Here is a 22,282-nt window from a genome sequence, read left to right as displayed (position 1 = left end):
CTATTTACTCACTTTCTTGGAAGCCAGGTACTACAATGTTAAAGCTGCCACCTCCTCAGATGCCCTGTGTAATTGAAGGCTGGTTTGCACAAAAATATATATTTGGCAAATGGGACTTCACCAGTTACTAATGTGATTCAGGCTGTGTACATGCACTAGACATGGGAGTCTTTCAGGTGCTTTCTGAGCAGACCTGCCCAACATGCAGTATGTGGGGGGAGGGAGAAAACGCAGTGTGAACATAACCAAAATATATACGGACTAGCCAGTAAGCACGGAAAGCAGAACACAAAGGTAAATGCAAACCATGAGGTGCAACACTATCCAAAGTGGGCCACAAATAACACTAATAAATGATCTTGTATACTGACATGGGGCAGAATAATATAACCCAGCATGTCGCAATGACCAAAGTGCACAACAAATGCTCAAGGGTAATTACAAACCACAAAATTCTGCACAGCCCCTACATGTTTCGCCTATAGCTTACTCATGGGTGATTATGCCAACACAACTTGAATCCTGCCTAAGGCTATGTTCACACTAGCTGTTTTTTATGCAAATTTTACAGTACCAGCAAAGTCTGAGATTTCAGAAACGTCATGCACACTGGTTTTTGTCATCAGTATTTTGTGCTTTTGCATGCTTTTTGCACAATAGAGCATGCCACACTTCAGTGTTTTGTTCTGCGTTTTTCACCTATTGAAAGTAATGAGTGGTGAAAAAAGCCTAATGTGAACATAGCTATCAGGTTTTGCTGTGGTTTTTAGTGAAAAAAAAGCAATTGGAGCAGTATGTGAAATTCTATTTTTGTGATTTTTACCATCTTGTCTTGGTCACCGGAGATGGCAGTCTGCATTAGGACCATTTAAATTAGTGATCTTGTAAAACAGTAAACATTGGCTGAGCTTGACTTGAGATTGAACAATACCTGTGGCCCACGGAGGTGTGAAATTGAACAATCTGAGCAACTCAATGGCAGACCATAGTGTAAAAATGGTGTCCTACAAACTCAATGCTCTGCCAGTGTCTTAAGTAAACTATTCCTGAACAATTCACCTCCCCTCCCGACTGTTACATTTGAAATTCTGATTAATATGGTTTCACATATGTCTTGCATTGGTGACCTGTGTTGCTTCTTCTGTGATGGAAGCAAAGCTGAACTTTGGGATCCTGAGAAAACTCAGCAAAGACTCACCAAAACCTGTGTTTTTGACGCAGCTTCTTTCCTGCCAAGAGATCAGGTTTTGCGCCAGGAAAAAAAAAAGCCTAGTGTGAACCTAGCCTTAGACATCAGATGCAAGTCTTTCAGTCACTTTATCCACTGACTTGAATATACAATTTTCTTCCTTGGGTATGTTATCCCTATTTATATCTGGCAATTAATTCCCCCAAATGTTAAAAGCCTAGCTCAACCTGAGCTACAGGTAACACTGAGAGATGCTCCAATCTGGGTCCTTAATGGCACATGCAGACAATGAAATGACTCATGGGTGTATTATATTTGCAAAAAAATGAATGTGCAGAAACAGGAGCTCACATACTATCCCTTTATTTTTACTAGCATTTCACTATAGACCTAAAGCAAGAGACTTTGCTAGCTGGTTCCTGTAATGCCTACTAATGACTGAACTATTAACCTAGAAAGACACCAATGCGTAAGGCAGCTCCTCCTGACATCTGCAACCTACACTGGTCAGACAGAAGTGGTGCCTTTTTGCCATGTGTGGGTTTTTTTAGCCACTTTTTTTTTTCTTCTACAGAAAAGCCTATGCAAACTGCAGGGGGGAAAAACCCAGATGCTCAATTGTGAGAACATGGATCTAAAAAGCTAGAAACAATGAAAGGCATTTATCGGCCTTTTTATCTTTAGAATGTTGGCTAATCATTTGGTTTGCAATAAAAATAAAACAGGAAAGCTGATATACAGAATTTTTCCCCCCAAAAAATTATGCTTGAATCTGCACCTATGATTTCTCATTCACAATAAAAAAACAAAAAAAAAACACCCCACTTCTACCCATTGGGACATGCATTGCATTGTGACTTGGGATGAAGATTTTAAAATCAGCATGATTTATGTTGATTCTTTGGGCAGAGTTCATTGCGAACTTCACCTTTTGCAATTGATGGTAAGAAATCCACAAGCTGCACGTAACGCATACAGATTTTGCTGTGGAAAAAATTGCATCAAATCCATATGGAGGGGAAGGTTTAAAATTTGCAATTTTATTGTACTTGGTTTGGTGGCTCTTAACATCTGCACCCAGGCTTCCCTTTGTAATAGAAAGCTAAGTGTTTGTATTTTTAGCTCTTTCAGCGCCATTAATTTCACAGCACTTTACGGACCTAATCAGTCCCTAGTGGAGCTCACAATCAAAAATCTGTGTCCTTTTGTGTGGGTTTCCTTACAGATATTGCTCTTGGTGAGATTTGAACGTAGGACCCCATCACCGCAAAGTAATGGCGCAGTCAGACAGCCGTATAAACGAGTGTAATGTGCGGACAGGCCCGGCTCGTCTCCTGACGGGGCCGGCTCGTCTCCTGACGGGGCCGGCTCGTCTCCTGACGGGGCCGGCTCGTCTCCTGACGGGGCCGGCTCGTCTCCTGACGGGGCCGGCTCGTCTCCTGACGGGGCCGGCTCGTCTCCTGACGGGGCCGGCTCGTCTCCTGACGGGGCCGGCTCGTCTCCTGACGGGGCCGGCTCGTCTCCTGACGGGGCCGGCTCGTCTCCTGACGGGGCCGGCTCGTCTCCTGACGGGGCCGGCTCGTCTCCTGACGGGGCCGGCTCGTCTCCTGACGGGGCCGGCTCGTCTCCTGACGGGGCCGGCTCGTCTCCTGACGGGGCCGGCTCGTCTCCTGACGGGGCCGGCTCGTCTCCTGACGGGGCCGGCTCACACATTTCTATGAAGCTGTCATATTAGAGTAGGAAGAGCTGCTGTCCAGTCCGTGGACAACGTTCCGATCTCTGTACAATTTATGCGCTCGTCTGACTGCGACCTAAGAGCGCTAACTATGGGGCCTACTAATTAGAGGCCCTGTCTGACTGCCATTGATGACAATGCAGCAAATTGATGAATTAGGCCTAAAAGCCACTAGCGTGAACAGAAAGGCAAAAAAGAGAAATGATTCAGGGCCTCAATAAAAATCCCCCAGTGCGGCTTTCTGCCTCATGTTTCTGTGCAATTAGAACAGGCGCCAATTGTTTTCCATGAAATATAAGAACATGAATAATTAATCTAACGTTCTGAGGCTTTATGCCAATTCCAAATCACAAGATAAAGATGGAAGAAATAAAATCAGCTTTTTCCAACAGTGTATGAGAAAAAAAATAAAAGCATTTAAAAAAAAAAAAAAAAAAAAAAAGTCGCGACTCCGCCGGGACTCGAACCCGGAACCTTTGAATCGCTGCCTCCACTAGAAGTCCAATGCGCTATCCATTGCGCCACGGAGCCACCTGTTGGATTTTGAGTACACAACGTACACCAGCTCAGCCCTCTGGCCGCCCGCAGCAGTATACCATACACGTAGTTCCTTCCGGTATAATGTATAGCCGCCGGCCTCAGGACGGCGCTCTGTTCCTCCCACAGACAGTAACGAAGGCGGAGAGGGCGGTGGAACATTTACCACCGCAGCAATAAGAGGCCGACCGGATTGTGCAATAGATAAAGAGTAGCGCATGCGCGCTAAGATCGCGGATGAACACGCATGCGCATTATGTAAATACTAGAGCACCATACAGCTATGTAATTTTTTTCTCAAAGTATGTATTCGGAAAGGTTGGTCTTCGGAAAAATGTCTCTTTTTTTTTTTTTTTTTTAAAGCTCTAGTTTTGTATAGAAGAGGCATCAATGCGCAGATACTAACTGCAGCCACTAGAGGGCGAGCCGCATGGTTCCACATAATATGGCGCGTCCTACGTTAGAAGAGACGTCATATTTACTGCAGGTACATCACTTTTCTAATGAACAGACGTTTTATAATCTGTAAAATGTGGTCTCTATAGGGAGTGTCGCAATAGAGGTCATCTACTGGATGCGTTTATATCACCACCTAAAAATCACCCTCCCCTCCTCCCCAAAGTGGTAGCTCTAAATGCCAGAGCAACCAATCACAGCAAAGATTTCATACTGTACAGCAGCTTGAGCCATAAAAGCTGTGCTGTGATTGGTTGCTATAAAAAACAAGGGAATGTTTTGAAAAAATATGGGGGGCTTTGCGTTTGTGCCATTTTTTTTTTTTGCAACATTTTTTTTCTCCACAAATTGTAACAATTCATTGTCGTAAATATCAAAACTAGATTGTTCAATGTTTTACGCTATTAATTGTCATTTTTCACTACTTGTACCAACTCTTAAAAATGACAAGAAAAGGAGAAGTGATTAACTTTTTGGCGTGAAGTCTGACATTATTATGACTGCATTTTTACATAAAAGTCACAAAACATTTACATGTTCCAGACACGTCGTAGCCATCTTAAAAAAGGCGAGGAACAAATGCATTTACGTGGAAGCCATTTTGTAATGTGTTAAAAGTCGCGCTCAACATTTGGCACAAAGTCACTATTTATGATAAAGGCGGAGCAATGTGTTTTGCAGTTTGTGGTAATTTTTCACACAGACCAGATGTTACATTTATGGGGTTATGGAAATCCTGTTTACAGCATGCGGCCTAAAAACTCCCTCCCGCATGTGGCTTAGAAACTCCCTCCAGCAAGGCTCGGACACATTATATTTTTCCTCATTGCACCCAGGAAAAAAAAATGCAGGACTCGAAACTGTGTTTAATATGTTTGACGAATATTTTCAAGTGACCCTAATCAAACCGTGCTCCCCAGGGCGATCTACTGTTTGCCTCCAGGTCCTGCTACTTTTTTCACCCACTCTTGGTTTTGTCTTACAAATACTGAGGTAAAATACTGACCAAATACTGAACGTGTGAACATGGCCTTACCTGGAGGGCAATGAAATGATGTGATACAAGGATGTGAATGTGGTAGATCAGTGACTGCCTATTAATGTAAAATGGGCTCCAAACACTCTAATATACCTAAGGTAACAAAAGCAGCTGGTACTCACCCTCCCCACGTTCAGTACCAGCTCCCCGACGCTGTTCCAAGTCCTGGTATTTTGGCTGCAGTGGTGACATCACATTGACAGTGCGCAACACTGCTGCAGTCAGTCACTGAGCTGAAGCAGTGATGTTCACCGTTTGTCAACTTGATGTCACCGCAACAGCCAAAATACAGAGACCCGAGCAGTGGCAGTGGTGATCCAGTCAGAGGCGTAAAGATCGCTGTCGCGACCGGGCCCGTGCAGATGAGGGACCCATGCGAGTTAGGGGCTCACCCATCAGGGCCAGCGTCACCACCTGGGCAAGAGTCGGGGCCCTGAGCAACTGATGGGGCCCACTCGCCGTCAGGAACACCGGCACACTATGGGGCCCATGAGTCGGGGGGGCCAGGTCACAGCGCAGGCACTGGCATTGGGCCTCCCCCTGTGCTTTAAACTGTTTGCAATACTCACCTCTCCCCATTCCCCACTGCTCCAGTCTCTTCCGCGTCGTCTGACTGATGTCTCCGGGCAGAGAGCGCGATGATGTCACTACAGTGTGCCCTCTGTGCTGAACAGTGCAGGGAGCCAGAAGATGCTGAAAAGACAGGACCTGCGGCCAGCGGGAAACGAGGAGAGGTGAGTATTTGATTATTTTTTATGTAAGGGGCCCATTCTATATGGAGCATTATATGGGGTCCATTATTCTGTATGGAGCAATATATGGGGCCCATTATGTATGGAGCATTATATGGGACCCATTATACTGTTTGGAGCATTATATGGGGTCCATTATGTATGGAGCATTATATGGGGCCCATTATTCTGTATGGAGGACTATGTGGGGCCCATTATTTTGTATGGAGCATTATATGGGGCCCATTATTCTGTATGGAGTATTATATGAGGCCCATTATTCTGTATGGAGTATTATACGAGGCCCATTCTGTATGGAGCATTATAAGGGGTCCATTATTCTGTATGGAGCATTATATGGGGTCCATTATTCTGTATGGAGCATTATATGGGGTCCATTATTCTGTATGGAGCAATATATAAGGCCCATTCTGTATGGAGCATTATATGGGGCCCATTATTTTGTATGGAGCATTATATGGGGCCCATTATTGTGTATGGAGCATTATATGCGGCCCATTCTGTGTGGAGCATTATATGGAGCAGGGCCCATTCAGTATAGAGTATTATATGGGGCCTATTATTCTGTATGCAGCATTATATGGGGTCCATTATTCTGTATGGAGCATTATATGGGGCTCATTATACTATATGGAGCATTATATGGGGCCCATTCTGTATGGAGCATTATATGAAGCCCATTCTGTATAGAGCATTATATGGGACCCATTCTGTATGGAGAATTATATGGGACCCATTCTGTATGGAGAATTATATGGGGTCCATTCTGCATGGAGCATTATATGGAGTCCATTATTCTGTATGGAGCAATTTATGGGGCCCTTAATACTGTATGGAGCACTATGTGGGTCCGGTCTGCACTGTACGCTGTGAGGATTCACCGGTTTCTGAGCTATTGTAGAATTTACAATAGATATCACTCAGAAGTAAGTGAAATCTTTGGCATTGTACTACAGGTGCATCCAGGGCTGGGCTGAGCTGGGGGGCAGAGGGGCAAATGCACCCCAGGCCACTCCTCCAACAGAGGTTTTGGGCCGCCCGGCCCTCAGCCATCACCTCAATACTGCCGTGGCCACTCCTATGCATGCGCCCTCCCATCAGGGCACGTGGCCTGATGGGAGGGCGCGCGCAGAGGAGAGTGGCCGCAGTATTAGTGAAAGGGGGATGGCGTGCGCTTTGACAAGGGTGAGGGGATGGCCCGTTGGCCCACAGGTAGGGATCAGTGTTGGAATGGCAGAGGTGAGTATTTATTTTTTTAATTCTGGGGCCATTATACTGTGAGGAGCACCATGCAGGGCTGTGTATACAGTACGGAGCATCATGCGGGGCCGTGTATACAGTATGGAGCACTATGATGGGCCATGTATACAGTACGGAGCACTATGCTGGGCCATGTATACAGTATGGAGCACTCTTCGGGGCCCTGTATACAGTACGGAGCACTATGCTGAGCCATGTATACAGTACGGAGCACTATGCGGGGCCGTGTATACAGTACGGAGCACCATGCGGGGCCGTGTATACAGTATGGAGCACTATGCGGGGCCGTGTATCCAGTACGGAGAACCATACGGGGCCGTGTATACAGTACGGAGCACCATGCGGGGCCGTGTATACAGTACCGAGCACCATGCGGGGCCGTGTATACAGTACCAAGCACTATGCGGGGCTGTGTATACAGTACCTAGCACTATGCGGGGCCGTGTATACAGTACGGAGCACCATGCGGCGCCGTGTATACAGTACGGAGGATTATGTGGGGCCATTATTCTGTATAGAGGACTATGTGGAGCCATTATACTGTATGGAGGACTATGTGGAGCCCATTATACTGCATGGAGGACTATGTGGAGCCATTATACTGTATGGAGGACTATGTGGAGCCCATTATACTGCATGGAGGACTATGTGGAGCCATTATACTGTATGGACGACTATGTGGGGCCATTATACTGTATGGAGGACTATGTGGTGCCCATAATGCTGTATTGAGGACTATGTGGGACCCATTATACTGTGTGGAGGACTATGTGGGGCCATTATACTGTATGGAGGACTATGTGGTGCCCATTATACTGTATGGACGACTATGTGGGGCCCATTATACTGTATGGACGACTATGTGGGGCCCATTATACTGTATGGAGGACTATGTGGGGCCATTATACTGTATGGAGGACTATGTGGTGCCCATAATACTGTATGGAGGACTATGTGGGACCCAGTATACTGTGTGGAGGACTATGTGGGGCCATTATACTGTGTGGAGGACTATGTGGGACCATTATACTGTATGGAGGACTATGTGGTGCCCATAATACTGTATGGAGGACTATGTGGGGTCATTATTCTGTATGGAGCACTATGTGGGGCCATTATACTGTATGGAGGACTCTGTGGCCATTATACTGTATGGAGGACTCTTTGTGGCCATTATACTGTATGGAGGACTCTTTGTGGCCATTATACTGTATGCAGGGCTGTGTGGGGATTACAGATGGAGAATCATACTGTGATGGGGTCACCATTCTTTCTTGGGGGGATTGAGGGAGGGGGGTATAGTAGGGTCATCATACTGTGAGTGTGGAGGAATTCACTGTGGGGGTATCATACCGTGTTTGGGGGCACTTTTGTTTGCATCATACTTTATTATCTGTTTCATTCAAGGATTTTTATCCTCTGTTAAATTACATATTTAAATGATGTCATTGGACCATGTGCTTTTTACTGCTTTTACATAACATATTATAATATTCCACTATAATTTTTAAATTAATCATTATATTTGATTAAGAAAAACTTCCTCAATTGTAGACACTTTTTTAATAAATATCAAGGTTGGTCCTCGACTTTGTCCAAGCTTTGAACTTTGGCCCTCTGTGTATTTGAGTTTCACATCCCTGGCTTTAAAGGGAACCTGTCACGTCCTAGTTGCTATGTACACTGCCCCCATTGCTCATGCTTTTTTTCATTAAAATTGGTGGTAGTATAATGATTTTATAACCTTATATATACTTTGTCCTACCTGCTTGCTTTCAGTTATAGGGGTGTGATCCTTCTATTCAGTTAGTGCTGGTGCCGCCCACGTATTTGAATATTACTCCCGGCAAGTGCTAGTATTGTGGGGCGCATGCGCATTTCTACATGTCCAGTGCTGGTCCTGCTCCTGCGCAGTGAGGCTGTGCCGCTGCTAATGGGCCACTGCTATATGCTTGCCCCTAGGTCAAAATTTGCCAGCCAGCCCATGGATGCATCTCACTAAATTAGATTATCATCAAAAAGTTAATGTATTTCAGTTCTTCAATAGAAAAAGTGAAACTCATATATTATATAGAATCAATACAAACAGAGTGATCTATTTCAAGTGTTTATTTGTTAATGTTGATGATTATGGCTTACAGCCAATGAAAACACAAAAGTCATTATTTCAGTAAGTTAGAATAATTACCAAAAAACACCTGCAAAGGCTTTCTAAGCACTTAAAAAGGTCTTTTAGTCTGTTTCAGTAGGCTCCACAATCATGAGGAAGACTGTTGACTTGACAGATGTCCAGAAGGCAGTCACTGACACACTCCACAAGGTCCCAGAGTTCCAATTTTCATTTAGAAATCAAGGTCCCAGAGTCTGGAGGAAGAGTGGAGAGGCCACAATTCAAGCTGCTTGACGTCTAATGTGAAGTCTCCACAATCAGTGATGGTTTGGGGGCCATGTCATCTGCTGGTGTAAGTCCACTGTGTTTTATCAAGACCAGAGTCAGCGCAGCCGTCTACCAGGAAATTTTAGAGCACTTCATGCTTCCCTCTGCTGACAAGCTTTTTGGAGATGGAAATTTCATTCTCCAGCAGGACTTGGCCCCTGTCCACACTGCCAAAAGTACCAATACCTGGTTTACAAACAACAGTATCACTGTGCTTGATTGGCAGCAAACACGCCTGACCTTAACCCCATAGTGAATCTATGGAGTATTGTCAAGAGGAAGATGAGAGACACCAGACCCAACAATGCAGACGAGCTGAAGGCTGCTATCAAAGCAACCTGGGCTTCTATAACACCTCAGCAGTGCCACAGGCTGATCGCCTCCATGCCACGACGCTTTGATGCAGTAATTGATGCAAAAGGAGCCCCGACCAAGTACTGAGTGCATTTACTGTACATACTTTTCAGGAGGCCAACATTTCAGATTTTAAAAACATTTTTCAAGCTGTTGTTATAAAGTATTCTAATTTACTGAGATAATAACTTTTGTGTTTTCATTGGCTGTAAGCCATAATCATCAACATTAACAGAAATAAACACTTGAAATAGATCACTCTGTAATGACTCTATATAATATGAGTTTCACTTTTTGTATTGAAGAAGTGAAATAAATTGACTTTTTGATATTCTTATTTAGTGAGATGCACCTGTGTGTGTGTGTGTATGTATATATATATATATATATATATATATATATATATATATACACATATACAGTACAGACCAAAAGTTTGGACACACCTCATTTAAAGATTTTTCTGTATTTTCATGACTATGAAAATTGTACATTCACACTGAAGGCATCAAAACTATGAATTAACACATGTGGAATTATATACTTAACAAAAAAGTGTGAAACAACTGAAAATATGTCTTATATTCTAGGTTCTTCAAAGGAGCCACCTTTTGCTTTGATGACTGTTTTGCACACTCTTGGCATTCTCTTGATGAGCTTCAAGAGGTAGTCACCGGAAATGGCTTTCACTTCACAGGTGTGCCCTGTCAGGTTTAATAAGTGAGATTTCTTGCCTTATAAATGGGGTTGGGACCATCAGTTGTGTTGTGCAGAAGTCAGGTGGATACACAGCTGATAGTCCTACTGAATAGACTGTTAGAATTTGTATTATGGCAAGAAAAAAAGCAGCTAAGTAAAGAAAAATGAGTGGCCATCATTACTTTAAGAAATGAAGGTCAGTCAGTCCGAAAAATTGGGCAAACTTTGAAAGTGTCCCCAAGTGCAGTTTCAAAAACCATCAAGTTCTACAAAGAAACTGGCTCACATGAGGACCGCCCCAGAAAAGGAAGACCAAGAGTCACCTCTGCTTCTGAGGATAAGTTTATCCGAGTCACCAGCCTCAGAAATCGCAGGTTAACAGCAGCTCAGATTAGAGACCAGGTCAATGCCACACAGAGTTCTAGCAGCAGACACATCTCTACAACAACTGTTAAGAGGAGACTTTGTGCAGCAGGCCTTCATGGTAAAATAGCTGCTAGGAAACCATTGCTAAGGACAGGCAACAAGCAGAAGAGACTTGTTTTGGCTAAAGAACACAAAATATGGACATTAGACCAGTGGAAATCTGTGCTTTGGTTTGATGAGTCCAAATTTGAGATCTTTGGTTCCAACCACCGTGTCTTTGTGCGACGCAGTAAAGGTGAACGGATGGACTCTACATGCCTGGTTCCCACCGTGAAACATGGAGGAGGAGGTGTGATGGTGTGGGGGTGCTTTGCTGGTGACACTGTTGGGGATTTATTCAAAATTGAAGGCATACTGAACCAGCATGGCTACCACAGCATCTTGCAGCGGCATGCTATTCCATCCGGTTTGCGTTTAGTTGGACCATCATTTATTTTTCAACAGGACAATGACCCCAAACACACCTCCAGGCTGTGTAAGGGCTATTTGACCAAGAGGGAGAGTGATGGGGTGCTACGCCAGATGACCTGGCCTCCACAGTCACCAGACCTGAACCCAATCGAGATGGTTTGGGGTGAGCTGGACCGCAGAGTGAAGGCAAAAGGGCCAACAAGTGCTAAGCATCTCTGGGAACTCCTTCAAGATTGTTGGAAGACCATTTCCGGTGACTACCTCTTGAAGCTCATCAAGAGAATACCAAGAGTGTGCAAAGCAGTCATCAAAGCAAAAGGTGGCTACTTGGAAGAACCTAGAATATAAGACATATTTTCAGTTGTTTCACACTTTTTTGTTAAGTATATAATTCCACATGTGTTAATTCATACTTTTGATGCCTTCAGTGTGAATGTACAATTTTCATAGTCATGAAAATACAGAAAAATCTTTAAATGAGAAGGTGTGTCCAAACATTTGGTCTGTACTATATATATATATATATATATATATATATATATATATATATATATATATTTCTCTGCCGTGTCTGTGCATCATGAATCGTTGTATGTGTTAAAGGGGCCCACTGAGACTCTGTCGCCCAGGGCCCACGAGAACCTGGAGCTGGCCCTGGGCACCACGAAAGCAAATGATATATTATGTATCTATTACATACCTGGAGCCAGCCATTGATGCCAGCGCAAACTTCAACTGGATGTGCATCCTCAAACTGGAGACTCAGACTGTGTGATGTAGACTTGCACAATGTGACATCATCAGCATAATGTATGCAGCTGTCACGTGACCAGCGGGAAACACTGTAGGAGGATCTCAGAAACTGAGCTAGTCCAGGATAGTAAGTATGAATTTTTCTTATTTTCTGCACTAGACTTGAGCTTTTAAGTAGAATACAAACCCATTCAATTTATAAGTTGTCTAAAGTAATTGAGCTGGGGCCAAGCCCAGGGCTGTGGAGTCGGAGTCGTGGAGTCAGAGCCCATTTTGGTGGAGTCGGAGTTGGAGTCAGTATAAAATGGACTGACTCCAACTCCTAAAATATATAATAAATTGAGTACAGTAGTTCAATACAGTTTGTGGGGAATATTTTTTCATAAGAATTTGGGAAAGTTATGAAATGTCCTATAAGGGTATGTGCCCACGTAGCGTTTTACAAGCGTATATGCTGCGGAATTTCCGCAGCATAAACGCTTGGTAATCCGCCCCCCATGGTCCCCAATGACAAGCAGCAATGTCAATGCCCATGTTGCGGATTTTTCCACAGCATTTATGCTGCGCTCAAAAATCCGCAGCATGTCCATTAATTTTGCGGACACGCAGCGTAATCGCCGCTATTGACTTGCATTGAAACGCATAATATCCGTGTCAGTACATTTGTACACGCGGATAATATGCTTTTCAATGTGCGGATGGTACCCAGGTCTGGAGGAGAGGAGACTCTCATCCAGACCTGGGTACCATAGAAACTGTAAAAAAAAAGAATTTAAAATAAAAAATAAAGATTATACTCACCTTCCGATGTCCTCCCGGTGTTTTGTCTGCTCCGGGACGGTGTCTTACACTGCTCGCGCTGTTGTGAAGGACCTGCAATGACGTCACTGAGTCATGTGACCCATCGCATGGCTCAATGACGTCACCGCAGGTCCTTCACACCACCGCGAGCAGTGTAAGACACCGTCCCGGAGCAGACAAAACACCGGGAGGACATCGGAAGGTGAGTATAATCTTTATTTTTTTATTTTTTACCATTCTTATTCTTTTTTTTTAACTAACTTGGTCACACTATATAAATCCATGCCGGTTGCATGGATTTATATAGTGTGACCAAGTTGTCAAGCACTTTTCCAAGTGATGCTAAAATCGCTTGGAAAGTGCTTGATAACCCGCATGCAGAAATGCATGTGAAGAACGCTTGACAAATGCTTCTACCTGGCGGGAAAACCGCATGTAAAATCCGCATGTATTTTTCCTGCCAGGGAGAAGCAGAAAAAATATGCAGCATTTCTGCATCGTGGGCACATAGCCTTAATGTCTGTCCTATTCCTGATCTAAGGGTCTAGACGTTTAGCTGAGATGAATCTGTGCTACAGTAAATTTATCACTTAAACATGAGCCATGTATGAGGGAGTCGGAGTTGGAGTTGGAGGTTTGCTTACCGACTCCACAGCCCTACAAAGCCGCCCTAGTTCTCGGATCGATACGGCACATATGGGCTAGCTCCCCCCAATAAGATGTTTATGGGAACCTACTGTACATACATGGGAGAATTGATGCAGATTTTCCACAGTGAATCCTCAGAATATGTACAGTGTTCCTGCAGTTAAATGAATGTGTTTTATTTTAATTTTGTTGCAGGTTTCACCCTTTGTACTGCAAAGAAAATCCACAGAGAGAATTAACATGAGATGTAAAAATGCTCATCGCAGGTCTAGTACCGTATTATTTCTCTCTGAAAATCTGCACCCAGTACACACTGTGTGTATTTACCCTAAAAGGGCTTTAGGGGATAATCTCTGTACTGCTGTGCTATAATAAATGCTGGAGATCTGTCCCTATCAAGGTTCATACCGATCACCCCCTATACTGTATCCACTGGGAGATTTCACAATTACATTCCTACCACAATTATTAGTGCTAAGCAGCATACTTGGCTATCTCAGCCAATACATATGATATTTCAGTATTTGGATATTGTCATAAATTATAGTTATTTGTCATCACAATGTTCCTTTTCTGGAGGTTAGGGTTACTTTTAGTGATTGTGATTGAGCGAGTAATATAAGTATTTCAATCCCAACAGTTACCTCTAGGTGGCAGCACAAGACTGATTATCATATTGCATTTGCCTTTCAGCTCTTCATATAATGAATAGAATGGCCCCATAACCAAATTATTATTAATTGTTTCATTTTTTGTAACCCCTGTGTATATCCCTTGCTTGGAGAGTAACAGTTCAGTAGCTGTAGATGCATTATATGCAAATAAAACCAAACACTTGGATCAGGTTGCCTCATTACAACAATCTTTGTGTATATTATTATTATTATTTATTATTATAGCGCCGTTTATTCCATGGTCCTTTACATTTGAAAGGGGTATACATAGCAAAAACAATTACAATAATCATGAACAATACAAGTCAGCAATTGGTACAGGAGGAGTGAGGACCCTGCCCGCAAGGGCTCACAATCTACAAGGGATGGGTGAGGATACAGTAGGTGAGGGTAGAGCTGGTTGTGCAGCGGTATGGTGGAGCGAAGGTTACTGCAGGTTATAGGCTTGTCGGAAGAGGTGGGTCTTCAGGTAGAGCGTTCCAGAGTAGGGGGGATGCACGGAAGAAATCTTGTATGCGATTATGGGAAGAGGAGATAAGAGGGGAGTAGATAAGTAGATCTTGTGAGGATCGGAGGTTGCGTGAGGGTGTGTACCGGGAGACTAGGTCAGAGATATATGGAGGAGACAGGTTGTGAATGGCTTTGTATACCATGGTTCGGGTTTTGAACTGGAGTCTCTGGGCAATGGGGAGCCAGTGAAGGGATTGGCAGAGGGGAGAGGCCGGGGAATAGCGGTGGGACAGGCGGATTAGTCGGGCAGCAGAGTTTAGGATAGATTGGAGGGGTGCAAGAGTGTTAGAAAAGAAGCCACAGAGCAGGAGGTTGCAGTAGTTAAGGCGGGAGATGATGAGGGCGTGCACTAGTGTTTTTGCAGATTCGTGGTTTAGGAATGTGCGGATTCGGGAGATATTTTTGAGTTGGAGTCGGCAGGAAGTAAAAAGGGCTTGGATATGAGGTTTGAAGGAGAGTTCAGAGTCCAGGGTTACCCCAAGGCAGCGAGCTTGCAGGACTGGGGAGAGTGGACAGCCATTGACGTTGATAGATAGGTCAGTTGGGGGGTTGAGTGAGATGGTGGAAATTCTGTTTTATCCATGTTAAGTTTTAGAAATCTAGCAGAGAAGAAGGATGAAATAGCAGACAGACATTGTGAGATTTTGGTTAGTAAGGAGGTGATATCGGATCCAGAGAGGTAGATCTGTGTGTCAACGGCATAGAGGTGATAATGAAAGCCATGAGACTCTATGAGCTGTCCCAGTTAGTTGCACATGCTCGGTCTCCACTCCGTTTGTTAGGTGGGCCTGCCAGAAAGAACTGAGCATGCAGATCTAAACTTCAAGTTGGGGTTCTGAATATTGCAGCTTAACCCCTACATGACAAATGACATACATGTTGATCTAGGCATTGAAGTGTTTTACATAGAAAGGGGCTGCCTCCATCACCTTGACTGCCCACCTTCCCCCTATTATGCAATCACTGGGTGCTTATGGATTCTATAGCTTCCAAGGACATAATAATTACCTCAGGTCTGCCATCTTTGTCCAACTATTACGGCCTGTTAGAAGGCTTGTCAGGCATCATACACTAAAATATAGCCTGAATGTGTATAACGTCCCTTAGCAGTGCTAAAAAAGTAAGAATAAGTATGATGAAATGATAAAATAAAAGAAAATAACAATAAAAACTAAAAAAAACCTTTTCTGCATAAGGGCTTGTTGACATGGATAAGATTTGCTGCTCATTCTCCATACAGATTTGCAAAAGTGTCGCAAATGTGAAAATCCGCAGCATGTACATTTGTTGATTTTCACTATAGATTTGACCTTCTGCAATACATGCAGTGGTCTCTGAAACAAAATCCTCAAAATCCCCCCAAAAATGGAATAAAAGTGAGCAAAATGTGTCATAAAAAAGAAGCCCTCACATAGTTATAACTCTCAGAAGGTGGCACCACCAGGGCCGGTGTCAGCACCTGGGCAAGTGCCGGGACCCTGAGCAAGTGGGGGCCCACTTGCCATCGGGGACACCGGCGAGCTATGGGGCCCGTGAGTCGGGGGAGCCCGGTGCCAACGCCTGTGAATGGCCCTCCCCCCTCTTCCTCAGGGCCCCGGCACTTGCAATACTTACCTCTCCCTGTTCCTCCGCAGCTCTGGTCTCTTCCATGCCTTCTGACTCTGTGACGTCTCAGGGCAGAGGGCACAATGACATACAGCGCGCCCTCTGCTCTGAGCAGTCACAGTAGAGAGAGCCAGCAGATGGTGACGCTGAGGAGTCCAGAGCAGCGGCCAGTGAGGAGAGGTGAGTATTTTATTTTATTTTTTTTATGTATGGAGCATTATATGGGGTCCATACTGTATGGAGAAATATATGGGGCCCATAGTGTATGGAGAAATATATGGGGTCCATACTGTATGGAGAAATATATGGGGCCCAAACTGTATGGAGAAATATATGGGGCCTATTCTGTATGTAGCATTATATGAGGCCCATACTGTATGGAGCATTATATGGGGCACATTCTGTATGGGGCATTATATGAATCCCATTATACTGTATGGAGCATTATATGGAGTCCATTATCCAGTATGGAGCAGTTAATGAAGCCCATTATTCTGTATGGAGCATTGTATGTGGTCCATTATTCCGTATGGAGCATTGTATGGGATCCGTTATTATGTATGGAGCATTATATGGGGTCCATTATTTTGTATGGAGCATTATATGGGGTCCATTATTCTGTATGGAGCATTATATGGGGCCCATAAACTGTATGGAGGACTATACTGTCCGGTCTAAAATGAAAACGTTTGAAACCCCCCAGGGTTTCTGAGCTATTGTAGAATTTACAATAGATAGTGTTTGCGTGGGTTTCCTCCGGGGTTCTCCGGTCTCCTCCCACACTCCAAAGACATACTGATAGTTAATCTAGATTGTGAGCCCCAATGGGGACAGTGCCCATAATGTCTGTAAAGTGCTGTGGAATTAATGGCGCTATATACTGTATTTTTCGGGCTATAAGATGCATCGGACCATAAGACGCACCCCAAATTTTGGGGTGGAAAATAGAAAAAAAATATTTTTTATTAGATGGGGGTCCATCTTATAGTCTGAATAGGTACGGTATCTTACCTGGGGGGCAGTGGAGCGAGGGTCACAGGAGGCAGGGTCCATCAGGAAGTCGGCGGCTGCAGCAGAAGAGGTCAGATGCTGTGGAGCCTGTGCCGGGCCGGGGCCTGTGCCTGACTGAGGCCCCTAGCCTGGCCGGTTCCTGTGCGGAGGCCTCTGGCTGGGGCCTCTGGCTGGGGCTGAGGCCGGGGCCTCTGGCTGCGGCTGAGGCCGGGGCCTCTGGCTGCGGCTGAGGCCGGGGCCTCTGGCTGGGGCTGAGGCAGGGGCCTCTGGCTGGGGCTGAGGCAGGGGCCTCTGGCTGGGGCTGAGGCCGGAGCCTCTGGCTGGGGCTGAGGCAGGGGCCTCTGGCTGGGGCTGAGGCAGGGGCCTCTGGCTGGGGTTGAGGCAGGGGCCTCTGGCTGAGGCCGGGGCCTCTGGCTGGGGCTGAGGCCGGGGCCTCTGGCTGGGGCTGGGGCCTCTGGCTGGTCTTTTGGCTGGGGCTGGGACCTGGGGCTGGGGCCGAGGCCCCTGGCTGGGGCCGAGGGTGAGGCCGGGGCCTCTGGCTGGGGTTGAGGCCGGGGACTCTGGCTGGGGTTGAGGCCGGGGACTCTGGCTGGGGCTGGTGCCGAGGCTTCTGACTGAGGCCTGTACCGGGCTGCTGTCGGTTCCGGGCTGTGAGCGGCGAAGCAGTGCGGCCTGCGCAGGTTTCCGGTGTGCGCGGCCATCTTCCTAGAGCTGTGATCTACAGGAAAATGGCCGCCGGAGCTACCGGTCCGCGCATGCGCCGGCTCGGGCGGCCATTTTCCTGTAGTTCACAGCTCTAGGAAGATGGCCGCGCACACCGGAAACCTGCGCAGGCCGCACACCGCTCACAGCCCGGCCCCAGTACCGGCCAGGCACAGGTGCCGACCCCAGCCACTCACCTGTGCTGCCGCTGACGCCGCCGCCGCTACCACCACCACGTTCCTGGAAGACCACTGCAGGTAACGTTCGGACCATAAGACGCACCCCCCATTTTCCTCCCAAATATTGGGGAAAAAAAGTGCGTCTTATGGTCCGAAAAATACGGTGAGTAAAATAAATAAATAAATATCACTCGTAATGTAGGAAGTAGGTGAAATATTTGGCATTGCACTATACCTATATTTCTCTGCCGTATCTGTGCATCATGAATCGTGGTATGTGTTAAAGGGGCCCACTGAGAATCTTTCGCTGGGGGTCCACGAAAACCTGGAGCCGGCCTTGGGCACCACGAAAGCAAATTATATATTATGTATCTATTACTGTAAGAATTTGGAATCAACGCAACCGTGCCAACCCGCAGAATAAAGGTATTATTGTCATTTACACTGCAGTGTGAATGCTATAAGAAATTTGGAATTGCTGTTTTTATTCCATTCCACCCCCAAGAAAGAGTTAAAGGAGGAGTCAAGGCTTGAGGTTAAATTCTGCAATCACTCTATGTGACTGCAGATTTTTCATTCTTCACAGTGCACGCTGTCAGGATTCGCCAGCTCTGGGAGCGAGCTGTCACATGACCACAAGTATGCGATATGCATGCTTCCGGCCATATCCCGACTAGACATGCTTGGCCTTGGGTGAATAAACATTAGACTAAATGTATCCCAGCTGTTTCTGGGAGCATTTATCATTTGCGTGCACTGCCCCTTTAAAAACAGGGCATGCATGACCTAGTAATGCCGCTGAGACAGAATGCAGATTGCACGGGCAAGGAAGGAGGCAGGAACAGGAGCACACTCGGGGGCGTGTCGCGGACCGAGGCGGTGAGTAACCCGGCATCCCTCCACACCGGGAGAAGGGAACAGCTTTTAGGGGCGCCAGACACATCGTAACGGTTCCCCTCTTTAAGCCCCATCTTCTTCAAACTCCCGATGACTCCTTGCAGAGAAGATGGAACCAGATTCTTCCTCCTGAACTTCCACGACCTCTTATCAGGAACACATTCTCTCCGAGCTACTGGGAAGAAAGTCACATGTCCCACCTTCTTCTTGGCCAGAATGCCTCTCATCAGACCAGAACGAAGCGGATATGGAGTCAGGAACCTTCTTCTGCTGAACCTCTCTCTACGTCTGGTAGAAACAACTGTCCCCTTGGAAGACACAAAGCTGGACTGGAACTCCTTCTGCTGGCTGGTGGACAGTACACTGTGTTCCAAATTATTATTCAAAAAGTGTTTAGGAGTGATAAGGTAAGAATTTTTTTGTTTGTCAGTTAAACTCATTGATGGTGATGTGTGTCAGGGCTCTTTAAATCACTGTAAGCAATTGCAGACACCTGTGCTAATTAGTTTGGCAGGTGTGTCCAATGAAAGGCAAGACTACTTAAGAAGGCTGTCCCACATTATTAAGCAGCCTACATTTTCTGCCAAAATGGGAAAGAAAAAGGATGTGTCAGCTGCTGAGAAGCAACAAATTGTGGAGTGTTTAGGTCAAGGCATGACTACAATCAACATTGCCAAGACACTTCATCGTGATCATCGCACAATCAAGAAGTATGTAGCTGATTCACAGTACACACGTGTGCGTGCTGATAAGGGAAATTTGAGGACTCTTTCCTACAGGCAATTACGTCAGGTTAAAAGAGCAGCGGCAAAAAAGCCTTGTCATAGCCGCCGACAAGTTTTTGAAGCTGCTGGTGCCTCCAACCTCCCCCGAACAACAAGATGCAGGGTCCTTCAGAGGTTTGCAGCTGTGCGTAAGCCATCCTGTCGACCTCCTCTATCCACTGCACACAAGCAGAAACGGCTCCAGTGGGCCAAACAATACACGAAGACTGACTTCAAAACTGTTTTGTTCACCGATGAGTGCCGTGCAACGCTCGATGGTCCAGATGGATGGAGTGGAGGATGGCTGGTTGATGGACACCCCACGCAAACACGGCTACAGCGCCAACAAGGAGGAGGTGGAGTAATGTTTTGGGCTGGAATCATGGGGAGAGAGATTGTCGGCCCCTTTATGATCACTGAAGGGGTAAAGATGAACTCCATAATGTATGTTGAGTTTCTCAAACAGCACTTCCTGCCATGGTTCAAGAAGAAGAACTGTGCATTCCGCAGCAAGATCATTTTCATGCATGATAATGCACCGTCTCATGCTGCACATAACACATCTGCATCTCTGGCTGCTATGGGCATAAAAGGGGACAAACTTATGGTGTGGCCCCCATGCTCCCCTGACCTCAACCCCATTGAGAACCTCTGGAGCATCATCAAAAGGAGTATCTATGATGGCGGGAGGCAGTTCACATCTAAGCAACAGCTCTGGGAGGGTATTCTGTCCTCATGCAAAACAATTGAAGCAGAAACCATCCAAAACCTGACAAATTCAATGGACGAGAGAGTTCAGAAGCTCCTTTTGAACAAGGGGTCCTATGTGCAAATGTAACATCACCTAGAATAAAGTTTTGAGTTGAAAACTGTTTGATTTCAGTTTGTAATAACCTGCTAATGCTTATAATTTCAAAAATGACCATTTTTTTGTTCTTTATTAAAATGAAAAGGTTGAAAACTCTGCTGTGCATAATAATTTGGAACATGTATTTTGAGTGCAGTTTGAGTGTTTTATTTTTTAAAAAATATACTGTTATCATAGGCAGTTTGTACAAAAAACTTTCAATTGTACTCTAATAGTTATTTGACTGGAAAATTATAATGACTGCAATTCATATAGGTAATTTGGGAAAATCTGAGAAAATATTATTTGCATAATAATTTGGAACACAGTGTAGAGACTCAGAGGATGCCTCCGCTTTGACGTTGTCATCCTGCGGCCACCTGGAACTAAAAATTACCTTCTCAGGGTTGATCTTCACATTCGTTTTCCCCAGGATACGCCTCTCGAGCGGTAGGTCTTTAGGAAACTGGTTATTGGAATCATCGCCTGCTGGAGAGGATGGTAACCCAGGCGATCCAGCTGGAAGCACAGAAACCAGTCACTTCTCGTGGCACAACTCTCCTTATTGAAGTTTCTCACCGGACTTCCAATCTAGCACAGGCTCATGAGATCTTAGACATGGAAGACCTAAGAGAAGGGGGTGAAAAATGTCATTAAGCACAAAGAAGGCAATGTTCCCAGAATGGTGCGCTCCATGCTGTAGCTCTACTGGTTCTGTGATGACTTGAACGACTTCAGGGAGGTCCGTTGCCTCAACAAATGACACTGTCAGCAGATTCAGGAGGGGTTGAACAGGAATATAGTACCGATCCACCACGGCCCGTTGTACGAAATTTTCCGCTGAACCGGAATCAAGAATGGCTTTCTCGTTGAACCGGATTCCTCCACAGGACATGGAAGCGTTCAGAGTCAATGATGAAGAATCTCCTCTCTCACCTAGGTAAGCTTCACCCACAGGCCCTAGGTTTAGAAGTTTAGACCTCAAATAAAGTGCTCCGTGATACCGCAGCCAAAGCACGCTCCCTTGGCACGACTATCCACAGGCTGTCTCTCTGCCAGCCTAACACAATCGATCTGCATGGGTTCGGTCATTACGGATGTTTCAGGAGGCTAGGGAGATAGCAGCCTTTGAAAACAGGGAGCAAGACGTGCCAGTATCTTTTCACATGTCACCTGTTTTGTACGCTCTTGAAACCGAAGGTCGATTTGGATGGCCAGGGAGATTAATTCGTCTAAGGAGGTCAGGATGTCACGTCCGGCCAATTTGTCCTTGATCCTTCCAGATAGTCCTTCCCAGAAGGCGGCTACCAAATTTGTCCTTGATCCTTCCAAATAGTTCCATCCCAGTTCAGACAACAAGGTGCGGTACTGGACGGCACACTGGCTGACAGTTCTCCCTGATGCAGCCTGAGCAGGGAGGATGCACTGATGGAAGCACGACCAGGTTCGTCAAAGACCTTTATGAAGGCCGCCAGGAAGGCCTGTGGGTCCATGGTCACAGGATCCCCTCTCTCCCACAGGGGGTTAATCCATGCAAGGGCTTCTCCAGCAAGGTGTTGACATTAGGAATCCCATCTTAGCCCAATCAATCAGGAA

At 45.6% G+C, this 22,282-nt stretch overlaps 1 long non-coding RNA gene and 1 other non-coding gene across 2 annotated transcripts in view; one reads left to right on the top strand and one right to left on the bottom strand.

Moving 5' to 3' along the window:
* Positions 1-3,370: 3,370 nt before the first annotated feature.
* Positions 3,371-3,455, bottom strand: TRNAR-UCU (transfer RNA arginine (anticodon UCU)). Its single transcript is given in 2 exon segments — positions 3,371-3,406; positions 3,419-3,455. It is a non-coding gene; the product is annotated as a tRNA-Arg (tRNA).
* Positions 3,456-3,502: 47 nt separating this feature from the next.
* LOC141156399 (uncharacterized) overlaps positions 3,503-22,282 on the top strand; it is a 99,529-nt gene continuing 80,749 nt past the window's right edge. Inside the window, exon 1 of the long non-coding RNA XR_012247603.1 lies at positions 3,503-3,948. This is a non-coding gene — a long non-coding RNA (uncharacterized lncRNA). The remainder of the gene's footprint in view (positions 3,949-22,282) is intronic.

The sequence above is a fragment of the Phyllobates terribilis genome, unplaced genomic scaffold (assembly GCF_046119375.1).
Source record: "Phyllobates terribilis strain yellow unplaced genomic scaffold, ASM4611937v1 Scaffold_8__6_contigs__length_399053987, whole genome shotgun sequence".
Lineage (NCBI taxonomy): Eukaryota > Metazoa > Chordata > Amphibia > Anura > Dendrobatidae > Phyllobates > Phyllobates terribilis.
The sequence above is the reverse complement of the archived record's forward strand: the minus strand, read 5'-3'. Positions and strand labels throughout refer to the sequence as shown.